The sequence below is a fragment of the Silene latifolia genome, chromosome Y (genome assembly GCF_048544455.1).
Source record: "Silene latifolia isolate original U9 population chromosome Y, ASM4854445v1, whole genome shotgun sequence".
Lineage (NCBI taxonomy): Eukaryota > Viridiplantae > Streptophyta > Magnoliopsida > Caryophyllales > Caryophyllaceae > Silene > Silene latifolia.
Genome location: NC_133538.1, coordinates 67,752,041 through 67,768,309, shown reverse-complemented (window position 1 = coordinate 67,768,309; position 16,269 = coordinate 67,752,041). Strand labels below are relative to the sequence as shown.

At 38.9% G+C, this 16,269-nt stretch overlaps 1 non-coding gene across 1 annotated transcript; it reads right to left on the bottom strand.

The window, feature by feature from the left end:
* Positions 1 to 15,895: 15,895 nt before the first annotated feature.
* Positions 15,896 to 16,002, bottom strand: LOC141634626 (small nucleolar RNA R71). The gene has a single exon (XR_012539353.1). It is a non-coding gene; the product is annotated as a small nucleolar RNA R71 (small nucleolar RNA).
* Between the last annotated feature and the right edge of the window lie 267 nt (positions 16,003 to 16,269).

The window sequence follows — 16,269 nt, the reverse complement described above, 5'->3', positions numbered from 1 at the left end:
GATTTTCAGAGAAAAAAAGTAGAGAGAAGAGTTAGAGAGAGAGGCGTATGTTTGTGATAATTTACAATCCCATAACACCACTTAATCAAATAAAACACAAGTAAAGAGCTATATCATAACACCACTACACAAAAAGGGGTAATACAACATGATTAAAATAACTTTTTACCCTATCAAAAAATATGTTGCATTGGCCAAGAACAGCAAATCGCTGAACAAACTTGGCATCCCAATTATAACACTCAAGCATGTCAACATTATTTATGTGAACTCACCTTAAAAACATTTGGATCTCCTCCTTCTCTATCTTTCTAACCATTTTTTCTTATAGTTCTATTTTCTCATAAACCATTATAGTAATACGGTTAAATCTTTATTGTAACACGATTAAACTGTCGTTGTAACATGATTAAACCGTTATTGTAACACAATAAATCCATTAGTATAACATGATGAAACCATTATAGTGACATAGCTAAACCATTATTGTAACACAATCAATTCAACATGCACACATTATTATAACACACTAACACCCTTATTATAACACATGTACGCCGTTACTATAACACATTAACAACTAGATTCTAACACGCTTATACATACACATCATTTTCATACCACATATAGCTAGGTGCACAACTGTTATTCATTAGCCGCAAAATGACAAGTGCCTCTCTATCTGTTCCTTCCCCTTCCCCTCCTTCTTTCACCTTTGACCTCCTCTGGTTATGGGACTTGCCTACCCAACCCAGGATAAAATTGTTTCTCTTGTTGGTGTGGTGGAACAAATTACCCCACAATTCCACCCTTCATTCTCGGTCCATCATTCCCTCCTCCCGCTGCAACCTTTGTGAGAACCCCTCCATTCCCGAATCCTCCCTTCATATTCTCCGAGACTGTAGTCGAGCGAGCGCGGTCTGGTCTTACTTCAAAGTTAAAAATTCCTTCTTCTCTCTCGACCTCCAACCGTGGCTTCACTCTAACTGCACCTCGCCTGACTCTTCTTGGATCACCCTTTTCTCCTTTATTACTTGGCGACTTTGGACATACCGTTGCATCTCTGTTTTCTCGCCTATTTCTAACCCCCCGTGCTCTCGCCTTGGTGAGAACATTTCCTCACAAGCTTCTTCCTGGGCTGCTGCCAACAGCCACACCCACCCTTCCCCCTCTTTAGTTTGTCCTCCTTCTGCCTTTTGCTTGCGTAGCTGGGCCCCTCCACCGTGCGATTGGTTTAAAATCAACGTTGATGCGGCATTCTCTCCTTCTTCCTCCGTCACTAGTATCGGGTGTGTCACTAGGAATAGTATTGGATCTTGGGTTAGAGGATGGGCCATTAGACTGGCTGCCCCTTCTCCCTTTATTTGTGAGGTTCTTGCGATTAGAGAAGGGTTGCGTTTTGCGTCTCAGTTAACAAGTAAATTTGTGATTGCCTCGGATTGTCTTAATGCGGTCAATGCCATTACGAATCTCCATTCACCTTGTGGTCCCTTTGCTAACATTTTGATTGAGTGTAGGGAAAAATTAAAAGACTCATCCCATTTGAAGCTTGTATTTGAGAAAAGAAGCGCCAACAAAGTAGCGGATGCTATAGCTAAGTTTGCTCTTAAAGACACTAGCTCTCGCAATGGAGCCTATGTTTGGGCTCATGCCCCTTCTTTTGTAATTGATTATTGTAATTCAGATTTTATTTCGGCTTGTACGACACTAAGCCCCGACCCTCCCCCGTGATGTATTTGAACTCCCTTTGTCTTTAATTTAATATGTTCATTCCGTCCAAAAAAAAAAAAGTAACACACTTATATCATTATAATAGCACAATTACACTATTACAATAATAGCTCCGACATTCATAAAATAAAAGTGAAATAGAAAACAATAATTTAAACAAGAGATTATATAATAATTACACAAAAAACGAAATACCTGTTTCAATAGCACTATCATAATCAATCATTGTAATATCTACAATCTCCATAGCAATTAGAGCTACAAAATCATCAAAAACGATGTATTAAGGAGTACGAAATCGCGAGGTTAACATCAAAATCGCGAGGTTAAGAAAATCACCAGCCTTATATTAAGGAATTCGCTCAATTTTGATAAAATTTGAACCTTATATTTAGGAAATCGCTCAATTTAGATCAATCGAGCCTTATATCATCAATTTATGAGTGAATTAACAGAATTATATGAATATGCTCAATTTTGATCAAAATTATGAAATTACCTGGAAATTAATCAAAATCTTCTTCGAAAATTGCTTAAATGACGTTGTTGTATGTTGTTTTGATGAAATCTATGAACAATTTCAAGAAAATCGCTGCAATTGTTGTTGATTCAAAATCTTCTTCGGAAAGCGCTCCGTCGTTTGTTATATTTTTATAGAGAAGGGGTAAGTATTTTGCGCTCTTGATTTTTTATTTTCGATAGAGAAAATATTTGGGTCAAATGAAAAGTTAGGAATAACCCCAAGTTTTCAGCCCAAATTGAATCAGTCCGCCCAAGTCAGGAAGAATCAGTCCACCCCAAGTTTAAGAATCAGTCCGCCCCAAGGAATTTGGTGAGGCCGGCCGCCTCACCATAATTAACGGCCTCACCGGATCCGGCCTATATATATATAGTATTAGGATCATGTAAGTCCTTCTCCTTCCCTTGAGTCCATAAGTCTTCCTTAGAGCCCTTAGATGAGGGAGTTGGAGGGCTGAGATTAAAAGCAAAAAAGAGGTGATTAATGCCTAATTAAAGACCCCCCTCTCTACTTTACTAATCTATATTAATCAATTATTAATCCACTATATAACATTTATTTTTCCACCCACTTCTCTCTCATTAACACAATTCATTTCTCTACTCCCTCTCTAAAATCCAAATTAATTCAAAACCCAAATAAATACTCTCATCCTAACAAAAAAAAAAAAAAAACCAAATTAATTCAATACCCACCACTACCTTACACCACCACCACTACTGACCTACCCATCCCCGACCACCACCTCCACACAGCCACGCATCCACCACCCCCACGACCTCCTCCACATAGCCTCGACCCTCAACCTCATGTACAAATCTGCCCCACGACCACCAACTACGACCTCCTCCGCCAACCACCTCCACCTCCACACAGCCACGCATCCACCACCCCCACGACCTCCTCCACATACCCTCGACCCTCACCCTCATGTACAAATCTGCCCCACGACCACCAACCACGACCACCAACTACGACCTCCTCCGCCAACCACCTCCACCTCCACACAGCCACGCCTCCACCACCCCCACGACCTCCTCCACATAGCCTCGACCCTCACCCTCATGTACAATTCTGCTCCACGACCACCAAGCACGACCATCAACTACGACCTACTCCGCCAACCACCTCCACCTCCACACAACCACGCATCCACCACCCCCACGACCTCCTCCACACAGCCACGACCCTCACCCTCACGCACAAATCTGCCCCACGACCACCAACCACGACCTCCTCCACCAACCACCACCACCTCCACACAGCCACGCACAACCACACATCCACCACCACCGACCCTCTCCCCCACGCCAGATCTACCGACAACCACCTCCCCCTCACGTCTGCCTCACCACCATCACCAACGACCACCAACCATGACCTTCTTTCCCCGTCACCATCACAGTCTCTTCTCCCCTGCCCTACGACCACCGACACTCCCCCTACCGCCTACCGTCCTCCGTCAGCCCCTCCTCTTGTCCCTCATTTCTCTATTTTCAGATTTACTTTATGATTTGCTTTTTCATATTTGCTTTATGATTTTATGATTTTTTGCTTTTTTTTTTCCTATAAGTTTTGATGGTGGTGTTGTACTGATGTTGGTGTTTTGTTTTATTTTTCTTTTACTTTTTTTTGTGTTTTTTTTTGTGTTTTTTTTTGTTTTTAGTTTTTAATTTTTTTGTTAAATTTTAGATATGATTGTTGGTGTTTTTTTTAATCTCTATTAAAGTTACATTTTTCTTAATTAAAGTTACAGTTTTCTCAATTAAAGTTACATTTTTCCATATTTATTAAAGTTACACCTTATCTTGTTAAAGTTACACTTGTTAAAATTACAGTTTTCTCTATTAAAATTACACTTTTTTCCATTAAAGTTACACTTTTTTCTATTAAAGTTACACTTTTTTCTATTAAAGTTACATTTTTTTCTATTATTAAAGTTACACTTTTCTCCATTAAAATTACACTTTTATCTATTAAAATTACACTTCTTTTGTTAAAGTTACATTTTTTTTTCTCCATTATTAAAGTTATACTTTTCTCCATTAAAATTACACTTTTATCTATTAAAATTACACTTATTTTCATTAAAATTACACTTATCTCTATTAAAGTTACCCTCTCAATGACTAAAGTTACACTTTCAATGGACTAAAGTTATACTCTCAATGGACTAAAGTTACACTTTTAATATGGACTAGAGATACACTCTCAATGGACTAAAATTACAATAAAATTACACTTTAATTGACTAAAATTACACTTCTGGACTAAAATTACAATTTAATGGACTAAAGTTACACTTCTGGACTAAAATTACAATTTAATGGACTAAAATTACACTTTAATGGACTAAAGTTACACTTCTAAAAGACTAAAGTTACACTTATAAATCACTCAATTTACAATGAGTTGTGTTAACCAAAGTTGGCTGGTGTGAGTGGTAAGAGCTCTCATCTCTTAAACAAGTGGTCAGGGGTTCAATTCCTGACTCTTGCGAATGAAAAAGTCAAACTTGGGAGGGGTCAACCCATTAAATTGCCTTCAGTACCCCGAAGGAGATTGCCCCAACGGTCGGTAGGGGATACTCTTGGTCAACACCAAAAAACAATGAGTTGTGTTAAAATTTGAAAAAAAAAAATATTTCTCAAAAATTGACGTAAAATTGCTTCAAAATTTCAAATTTGTCGTAAAACGCTAAATTTGTCGTAAACTTGCTTCAAAATTTGAAATTTCAAAATAATATTCGTCAAAATCGCTTTCTTTTTGTTAAAATTACACTTTTTTTAGAATTACACTTTTAAAACAGTAAAAGTGTCATAAAGTTTTTATAAACTTTCTCTCAAAAAAACTTTTGTAAAAACTTGAAAATATAAGAAGGCAAAAGATAGTGTTAATTGGGTAGAATAATCAATTAGTGAATGTATAATTAAAGATAGAGAGAGAGTAGAATTAATTAGTGTATAAGAAACTAATTAGTGTTAAGTGTGTTTTTTGCTTTTAATCTCAACCATCAATATTGGAACATCCAAGAGATGTAGTGAGGACTTAGGGACTCAAAATATATGAGGGACTTATATGAACTTTAATCTATATGTGAGGGACTCAAAATATATATATATATATATATATATATATATATATATATATATATATATATATATATATATATATATATATATATATATATATAGGTAGGATCTCGGTGAGAACGAACACTCGGTGAGAACGACCATCCTCCCTTGGATTAAAAGTGGAATGTATGGCTGATATTTGCGCTTAACTTAAATTCATTAATTAAATCCATCTAGCCCCACCGACTTCCTTCGTTATGTGCAACATTGATATTGCCATTTCCTTTTTAATCCACCATTTTTAACCAAAGAAAATCAATCACGTTCCTCCATCATTTCAATATTGAACATTAATCCAATACACCAACCACTAATCTTTTCTATTTTCCTCTAAATCATGCCCCCATTTTCCAATTCATTAATTGGTAAGTTCGGAGATCGTATTTATTGTTTTTCTTCTGAAATTTAGGCATATTTCCGCCGATGAGGTCGCCGATTCAATCATGAATACACGATGGAGCAGATACATTGCAAAATGGTGGAGATAGGGTGGTCGAGAATGTAATACTACGGTTTTATGAGCCTCTGGGTACTCTATCGAGTGGGCCTTACTCTGTCGAGTAAGGGTGTTTTGAATTTTAAAACAATGTTCTGCCTGTAGGGTACTCGATCGAGTAGCCTGGGCACTCGATCGAGTAAGCGGCACTCGATCGAGTACGTTAGTTGCTCGATCGAGTAGCTTGGTTTACGAGTAATGTTTTGTCGGGTTTTGTTAATAATGCGAATTGGTATATAAAGCTTTCCGTCATCAACACTAAACACTTTTATTAAACCTAATTACTTCAAAAGAGATTTCAACCTACGTACTTCGCATTATTGACAAATCCCGGAGCTTGAGAGGTCGGAATTCATCATCCTCTACATTCTTGTGATCCTTGCGTCGAGGGTAAGATCTACGTACCGATTTTATAGTATTTTATTAAGTTTGTGATGTGACCATTATTTGAGCACATTTAGTCCCCGAAATAGCCTCGTTCCTATGCTTTTTAGTGCATATTTGGGTCATTTACTATCTTTAGTCCTTTGTTTTGCATATTCTTTGAGGTTTTGTTTCTTTGGTAGGAGAGGAGTGCAAACCTTGCATTTTCATGGCAAAATAGAGCTAAATTGATCGAATCTAATGACCAAGCATCAAAGAGAAGACAAGACTAGAAGGCCTTTGTACATATTATAGTAGATGGGCAATGATGAAGAAATCCTTGCATCCCTGACTAAATCCCGGAGGATTATTGGAAGAAGAAAAGAAGAAAAGAAAGCTGTGACGAAATCCGCCCGTCCAACTAGGCAAGACGCCCGTCCAAGACGTGAGGAATCCGAGCGTCTTTGCCATCAAGACGCCCGTCCAACTACAGAACAATCCGATCGTCCAGCCTATCAATCCGCCCGTCCATCCACCAGGAAATCCGCTCGTTCCGACACCTTGGACGCTCGGATTCCCTTACAGTCCCATACGTCCTTTTCTTCCCTCCATGAAAGGTGCGCATATTTATGAAAGACCGGCAAAAAGGAGACTCGCATCTTTTCTAAGAGTAGCAATTCCTCAAGGACTTAATCGTCATTTAAGCCCTTAGTAAACCCTAATTTGTGTACCTAATCCCCACTATAAATACCCCATTAGTCTAATTAGATAATCATGTTCTTCTTTTCAATCCTTAGTATAGTTTATATCATTCTAATCTCTTCTTAATCTTGTAATCAACTTCTAATCAAGTCTTAATACAAATCTCATTTCCTTAATTTCTCTTTTGTTCATCTTTTATTTTGGGTAATTGAAGATTATTTGGGTTATTATTGGGAGATTGACAACCTTCCAATCAATCATCAAGTACTTCTATTACTCTTTGCTTTATTTTGGAATCATTAGTAGGTATAATTCTCTTAATCCCTTTTTAATTATTGTTAATCATCTTCATTTATTCATCATGTTTTGCTTTGTTAATGTGATTGACAACCTTGTTAACATGCTAAACTTGATAATGAGTGAGTAGTTTCCTTAACTAGGGCTAATGGTTAATTAGGGGAAACCAACATGGGGAATGATTCATGCTTAATTTAATATGTTTTCATAGTTTATTTGCTTGCTTGTTGTGATCTCAACTTATGCACATGTTCTGTTTGATGAAATGCGAGCCTATGAATCCTTGCATTTTTTACCCATGACTTATGATACTGTCGTTTCGTACCAAAAATAAATACCTAAGTACAACTAACAGAAGTCAGCGGTAAGTAGGGTCGATCTCCACAGGGAGGCGGTGTACTATCTATTTGTCTATTTATCTGTCTAAATGTCACAATTGGGGGTTTTGATTGATTTAACTAAACTAGAGATTAAGGCGAGGGAAATGAATAAGAGAATTAACAGTAAGAGAAGGGAGTATGCTAAGAGTCGGTCCACCGTGGCAGCTATCAGATCTTATACTATCGGGAATACTAAGGCGATTAGACTATTGATAAGAAGAGCTATGGTCGTCACCTTTCGGTCCTTAAACCGCCCTAGAGCGTAAACACTTAACTTTCGCCCTCACCGCAATACTACCCTATTGTAATTAAGCAAGCCTTCCCTTCCAATCTTTCGATCTAGGTCGGGGTTAACTAAATTTATAGTCTCCTGCATGCATTCATTCGACCGGATAACAATTAAATTGCCTAATACAATTCCTATCGCAAGACTAATCTATATAAGTCAGTTAAAACATTGCTACCACGGCTTCCCTAATCCTAACATACTACGGGGAATTAGCTACTCATAATAAAATAAGCAATGACAATAATTAAAGAAGAAATAAGCATTAAAAGAGAATAAGGGAAAAAATTACTGAATTAAGTGATCCGGAAAAGAAAGAGCAAAGTAACAGTGTAAAAGTGACAGAGTATTAAGAGTAATTAGTAGGGATGGCAATGGGTAGGGTCTGGGTAGGGTCCGCCTAGACCCGGACCCGACCCGAGATTTTCCCTTTGGACCCGTACCGGACCCAGACCCGTAAGGGTCTAAAATTTGAGGACCCATACCCGGACCCTATGGGTAAGGGTAGGGTCTGGGTCTACCCGCGGGTCCGAGTTTCAGCCACTTTAGTAACAAGATTAACAGCTATAAAGTCTATATTATTAAAAAAAAAAAATCATACTACTTTAACATTATGAGTTTATTAATCTGCCGTTAATGGTGGTTGTCGGTCGCCGGCTATTAGAGAGGTGGTTGGCAGTCGGTGGTGGTTTTCTTGTGTCAGTGGTGGAGTGGTGGTATTGTCAGAAGAGTTTGGTTGAGTTTTATCATTTTATGGGATGAGGGAAGAGAAAGAGACTTTAGTTGGGTTTCTACAGTCTGCCTGTATGAATTCAGAAAAGTTGTAATTTTGATTTTTTTTTCTTTAATAAAGGGTCTAAGGGTCGGGTATGGGTCTCATAACTTAGACCCGGACCCGGACCCGAAATATTTTCTTAAGACCCATACCCGACCCATACCCATTGGGTCTGAAAAAATGAGACCCATACCCGACCCATTAGGGTCCGACCCTCAGGGTCTGGGTCGGGTCCCCGACCCATTGCCATCCCTAGTAATTAGAGAGGAGAAGTCCCCTCATTATGTCGACCTCCTATCCTATTTATAAGAAAAATAGGATTATTAACCTAATTGCGGAAAATAAAGCTTAAAAGCCCAGCCCGTCAAGGATTGTTGCTCGATCGAGCACTTAAGGCTCTCGATCGAGTGATATTCCTTAGCATTCCTCTCGATCGAAGACTTCTTTCCCTTTAATCACTCGATCGAGAAGAATTAGCTCTCGATCGAGCAAATGGGCTTTCGATCGAATAAAAATAGTTCTCGATCGAGCACTTCTCAGCGCGTAATTCCTGCTTCGCGCACTGAACTTCAAACGGCTGCCATTCCTTCGTTACTTGGACAAATAGGGTGTGGTTGGTGGCGTTGGAAAGCTAAGAGGATAAGCTTCCACCTCCAACTCGAATCACCTTAATATATGTTGTAGAACTCGAGATATGGCTCTTACAAGCAGGAATTAGCAAATTGAAGCACTCTCTTGGCTCGCCTAACTTCCTTACTCCAATGCGCATCTCAAAATAGCTTCATTCCCGCTCCAAATTCACTCTTCCTCCAAATGCATGCTAAAAGGATGGTAAAAGGCTTGATTTCACTACTTTTGGGTTCATTCCTGCAAATAAGACAAAACAAACCAAAGTAGCATATTCGGGGCATTTCGTAGCATAAAACCACGATAAAAGCATAGAAATACGTGCATAAAGTAGGCTAATAAGACTATATAAAATGCACGTATCAAATCTCCCCAAACCAAACCTTTACTCGTCCCCGAGTAAACTAAAATGCAACTAAAGGAACGGAAAAAGATAACTCAGAGCTAGCTACAAATGCCCACTTAAGCCAATTTAATGCAAGCAAACTAACACCTATAGCAAATAGTCAAATGCAAACGAGTTATAAGATGTTTATAATAAAGCTGAACCGTCGACCTTGCAAGACCTTTAATGATGGACTCTCACGGGTCACTCTTCTCTCATGAAGCAAAGGGTAAGCATATGAATGTAAGGGAGAAAAGAAGTATAGTCGCTCACCTAGACTACAACCCACATGAACATGCATGCAACTAATATGATAGACAATTCTAGCTACCGTTCACACATTCCAACCAAACAAGGTCCTGTCACAGCCGAGGGCTTACAAAAATATGGTAAAGTGAGGCAATGGGTAAGAAAAGGCAAAACATTTATGGGAATGTGGAGGTATAGGTGATCAAGCTAGCACCTAAACAGAACCATATGACAACATCCATTTCAAACTCAATCATTGATTAAGCACAATGCCCTTCATTTGGCATAAAATCTCACCAAACCAAACCAGAAACACTCCTCAAATGATATAAGATAGAACATAGGAGTCAAATCGTCTTAAACAAAATCTTTTTTTTTCTTTTTCTTTCTATTTTTTTTTCGGTTTCTTCTTCTTTTTTTTTTCTTTTTTCAATTTTTTTTTTCAACTTCTTTTTTTTTTCTTTTTCACGTCATTTGTTCATCATCCTCCTTTCCTTCATAAAATACCAACTCCGAATCAACAGAATATGCGCCAACATTTGATACAATAGACAATATACCGCAGAACGATCTAAACTAGCTTGACAAGGCAGGCTAAATTTGGAATGTAGTTAAGAGTCAATAGACAAATTTGGCTAATGTGGAGTTAAATGGGTAAAAATGAAAGAAAAGGGAAATGTAAGCATCTCCCTGCATGTGACACCAACCGCTAACCCGAATGTATGACGGCAAAAAGCAATTGAATTTCATATACGTGCAGATTAATGATACATGTTATGCAAGGAGTAACTAATCACAATCCTACATGAAACTGGTCACAAATGACACCAGTTTATAAGGCCCTAAATCTTAGAAATTATAAGAAGGTTGCCAAAATTTCAGGTCGAGTCTATTCGTTCAGCTAAATTAAACATTAACTCGTAGATATGCAATAAGACAAAGCTAATAAGATAATTAATTCAATGCAAGGCTTAAGCAAAAAGACAATTAATAGTGCAATTTCATCATGGAAATCGACCGTTCCGACTCAACCTATATGCTAAAATACACGTGAATGTTTTTTGAATTTTTCTAATTTTTCTAATTTTTTTAATTTTTATGAGATTTTGAATTTTAACAAAAATAAACAACAATGCAAACATAAATTAAACGTGATAACTGAAATGCAGTGAAATCAAAATGCAGACACAGATATGGATGCATAACCTCCCCAAACCAAACCGTACAATGCCCTCATTGTACCAAAACAAGGAAAGGAAATGCAAACTGAAAGAGAAAGAGAGTAAATGCGGAAAACTCACAAGATAGCGCGAATAAAGGGGACCTCCCCAAACCGACCATGAAATGGGAGGTTGCTAAGGGCCCGGAAAACCGTCTCAGGAAGCTAATCCAAGTCAAATACACTCGATATCCGTCCAACAGTGGTCGATCGAGTGAGTGGGCATCCAAGAACAGCTCGATCGAGAAGAAACTAGGTCGATCGAGTGGTTTCTTACTTTGCAGATGCTCGATCGAGTGGAAATTCTGCTCGATCGAAAGGAGTTCTCAGCAAAAGTGCTCGATCGAGTAGAGAAACTACTCGATCGAGTAGTTCTCAGCGAGTACCTGCAAAACGCAATGAAAAACAGCCGCAAACTAACAAGACAAGCATACTGAGATAGTCTATGGTATAAAAACCATTTATTACAACTGAAATTGAAATAAAAAGCAAAATAAAATCGCCGGGTTGCCTCCCGGGTAGCGCTAGCTTCAGTCAGGTCCCAGCTCGACCTTCTTTTCTTCGAGCCTCTATAATTAATCATAATTAAAACAGCTCAAAGCGCGCAGCATTAAATCATAAACCTGCGCATGTGCTACACAACAGCATAAGTAGCACCAAAGTGGAATAACAGAATAGGAAATTAAAATATAAAACCGTTTAAGTCTAACAAATTTCCTATGCGAGCTCCTAAATTTATCCACAAAATATAGGAGCGCGGGAGCAATAGGCGATAAAGTGGGGCTCCATCTCAGATTAACAATTTTGTGATGATAAAGACGGTGAAAAGGCATTAAATTAAACGACCTACTAGGAAGGGGCAAAGCATTAGAATGCAAAGCATAAGTCAAACGAGGCAATTCACTATTTAAACAAACAATAAACAAATTACCGTTCAATACCTCAGGTTGATCACTCTCAACGACGGAATCATAGATAAAAGAATTCATTACCTCTTCCGTGCTAGGAGTGATTACCGACTCAGCTACCTCCTTGTCACCCTCCTCAGTGGAATTCAGCCCGTAAATCGCAGCCTCAAGTGCATCCGGCTCGGCTTTGAAAAGGGGAGACTCACCGTATCCATTATTATCATCAAAATTGTCGTCTAAAACGACCCCAAGTAACGCATCAATGCTCCCAATGGCCAATTCAGTCGATCGAGCAGAATAATCACTCGATCGACCAACTTCCTCCTGAATTCCACTTGATCGAGCAGCAATTCCCTTCGATCGAGCAGTGTCTCCTGGAAAATCACTCGATCGACTAATATAAGTCACTCGATCGAGTGATTCCTCCTGTGCAGCGCTGAAATCTTCGCGTAAGCTAGTGAAATATGATAGAAATTCGTCGTCGGAGTCATAGAGGTCATCCTCAGCATTGGGTAACATGGTTTCCTCAGGGGAAGAACCACTCTCGGCAAGGTATACCTCTTCTTCTTCCATCTCAGCTGCTAACTGAGCAACTACAGACTCGAGCTCCTTAACTCGCGAGTAGAATTGTCTATCATGATCTTGCTGAGCTTGCATCTGAGATGCAATTGTCTCTAATAAAGATTTCAGCTCCGCAATTTCTTCTTCTTGTATATCGGGAGGATCTTGTTGCGGTGGCCACTGATAGGGTGGATGTGGCGGCACAACTACATTGCTTGACTAACTCGACTACGCCGCTCGAACGCGTAAACTTCGTCATTCTCTGCCAAACAAAGGATCGCATTATGCCCAAAGAACACCACATCTCCCGCATGATAAATCACCTGTTTGTTCCATATAATAGGACATTGGTGATGGGTCAAAGGTACTCAAGCCTTCCCTTTGATGTCTTTCACCTAGAACTGTCTAGGTAGTACTGTAAGGCCTATCAAAACAAAGACTAAACAAAAGATTAAAACGGCCTCAAGGAAAAATCCCCGAGGCTACAAAACAGATAAAATTAAACAAATAAATAAATAGATTGCCTCCCCGGCAACGGCGCCAAAATTTGATACTGTCGTTTCGTACCAAAAATAAATACCTAAGTACAACTAACAGAAGTCAGCGGTAAGTAGGGTCGATCTCCACAGGGAGGCGGTGTACTATCTATTTGTCTATTTATCTGTCTAAATGTCACAATTGGGGGTTTTGATTGATTTAACTAAACTAGAGATTAAGGCGAGGGAAATGAATAAGAGAATTAACAGTAAGAGAAGGGAGTATGCTAAGAGTCGGTCCACCGTGGCAGCTATCAGATCTTATACTATCGGGAATACTAAGGCGATTAGACTATTGATAAGAAGAGCTATGGTCGTCACCTTTCGGTCCTTAAACCGCCCTAGAGCGTAAATAGCTTAACTTTCGCCCTCACTGCAATACCCTATTGTAATTAAGCAAGCCTTCCCTTCCCATCTTTCGATCTAGGTCGGGGTTAACTAAATTTGTAGTCTCCTGCATGCATTCATTCGACCGGATAACAATTAAATTGCCTAATACAATTCCTATCGCAAGACTAATCTATATAAGTCAGTTAAAACATTGCTACCACGGCTTCCCTAATCCTAACATACTACGGGGAATTAGCTACTCATAATAAAATAAGCAATGACAATAATTAAAGAAGAAATAAGCATTAAAAGAGAATAAGGGAAAAAATTACTGAATTAAGTGATCCGGAAAAGAAAGAGCAAAGTAACAGTGTAAAAGTGACAGAGTATTAAGAGTAATTAGAGAGGAGAAGTCCCCTCATTATGTCGACCTCCTATCCTATTTATAAGAAAAATAGGATTATTAACCTAATTGCGGAAAATAAAGCTTAAAAGCCCAGCCCGTCAAGGATTGTTGCTCGATCGAGCACTTAAGGCTCTCGATCGAGTGATATTCCTTAGCATTCCTCTCGATCGAAGACTTCTTTCCCTTTAATCACTCGATCGAGAAGAAGTAGCTCTCGATCGAGCAAATGGGCTTTCGATCGAATAAAAATAGTTCTCGATCGAGCACTTCTCAGCGCGTAATTCCTGCTTCGCGCACTGAACTTCAAACGGCTGCCATTCCTTTGTTACTTGGACAAATAGGGTGTGGTTGGTGGCGTTGGAAAGCTAAGAGGATAAGCTTCCACCTACAACTGGAATCACCTTAATATCTGTTGTAGAACTCGAGATATGGCTCTTACAAGCAGGAATTAGCAAATTGAAGCACTCTCTTGGCTCGCCTAACTTCCTTACTCCAATGCGCATCTCAAAATAGCTTCATTCCCGCTCCAAATTCACTCTTCCTCCAAATGCATACTAAAAGGATGGTAAAAGGCTTGATTTCACTACTTTTGGGTTCATTCCTGCAAATAAGACAAAACAAACCAAAGTACCATATTCGGGGCATTTCGTAGCATAAAACCACGATAAAAGCATAGAAATACGTGCATAAAGTAGGCTAATAAGACTATATAAAATGCACGTATCAACTTACCTTTTCAATGAGACTTGTAAGACATAAACCAACTCGAGTCTCATTAGACCATGCATATAGATGAGTAGGGAGGATTAAGTCGACTTGTAGGTGTTGTACAATCTAATCGATTCGGCTCTGGGACCCAAACCTTCCTAGGATTGTAAGATATAAACCAACTCGATCCATCACAACAATAATTGCTTGCTTATAATTTGAGAATATGTTTGTATGATCAATTCCCATGAATCCCCTATGACCCCATGACACCCTAGTGCTTTTAATCAATTGTTTACATCCCTTTTTAATCATCTTGCTTGTTTATTTTTATTGTTATTTAGTTTAGTGATCTTCTCATCTCAACCTCAAATCGTGACACCCCTAGACACCGCTACTTGCAATCGAAAATCCTACATCAATACCCGTCCCTTGGGATCCGACCTCTACTTGCCTCTTTACTAATAGTAGAGTTGTTTGTGAAGTTATAAATATTGTTTTGGTCTAGGTGCTCTTAACGACAAGTAACCAAAAACTAAATCTCTAAGTGAGTGAGTCCGACCAAAAATGGCGCCGTTGCCAGGGACGGTGTTAACTTGATTTGATTTTCTTAGATTGTTATTAGTTGTGTCTTTCTTTGCCTTACGGAAGTAAAACTCCTCAAGGTTTGTTCTAATTATTTTCAAGTTGTTTGATATTTTACATGTTTAGAAGATCACAAGGTAACTTGTTACCCATTGATCACGAAATTGAAAGGACTTCGACCAACAATAGAAGACTTGATAAAGGTACTTTGAGAGGTATTGGTGAGGTTGTAGATATTCAACCAAATACTATTGAGTTCATCAACCCTTTTGCAAGAGAAGGTGAGGAGAACCCAACACAAAATCCAACACAAAATCAACCCACAATGCCTAAATTTTCATCACATTCCGTACCAACCGAGGAGAACCTACCCAATGGTACTCCCACACCACAACACTTAACCGGAAATTTCATTGCAAAATCCGCATTTATCCAATTAGTCGAAAGAAGCCAATTTGGGGGGATGCCTAGTGAAGACCCTCACTCTCACATGGAGACTTTTTGTGACTATTGTGATGCGATCTCACAAACCGGTGTGACTCAAGACCAAATTCGATGGGTCTTATTTCCTTTTTCTCTAATTGGCACCGCAAAATAATGGTTGAAGAGCCTTGATAAGGCTACTCTTGGAATTGACTCTTGGAAGAAGTTGGCTCTAGCTTTCTACAAAAAATTCTACCCTTCGGAAAAGACTAACATGCTAAGAGCTCAAATTACGGGTTTTAAGCAAAGGGATGAAGAATCTTTGTATGAAGCTTGGGAGCGATACAAAGGAATTTGTCGCTCATGCCCTCATCATGGACTTAGCGAATGGTTCTTGGTACAACAATTTTGGAATGGTCTTTATGAAGACTCAAGAAACATTCTCAACATGGGATCAAATGGTATGTTCACCGAAGTTGACGATAATCAAACTTGGAACAAGATTGAGGAAATGGCGGTCCATAACTCACAATATAGTAGACCTTGCAAGGCTACTAGAGGAGGAAAGTATGAAGTAGACTCTATTACTCAATTGGGTGCTCAACTTAGTGCTCATATTGATACCATTAACTTGAAGTTTGAGAAGGC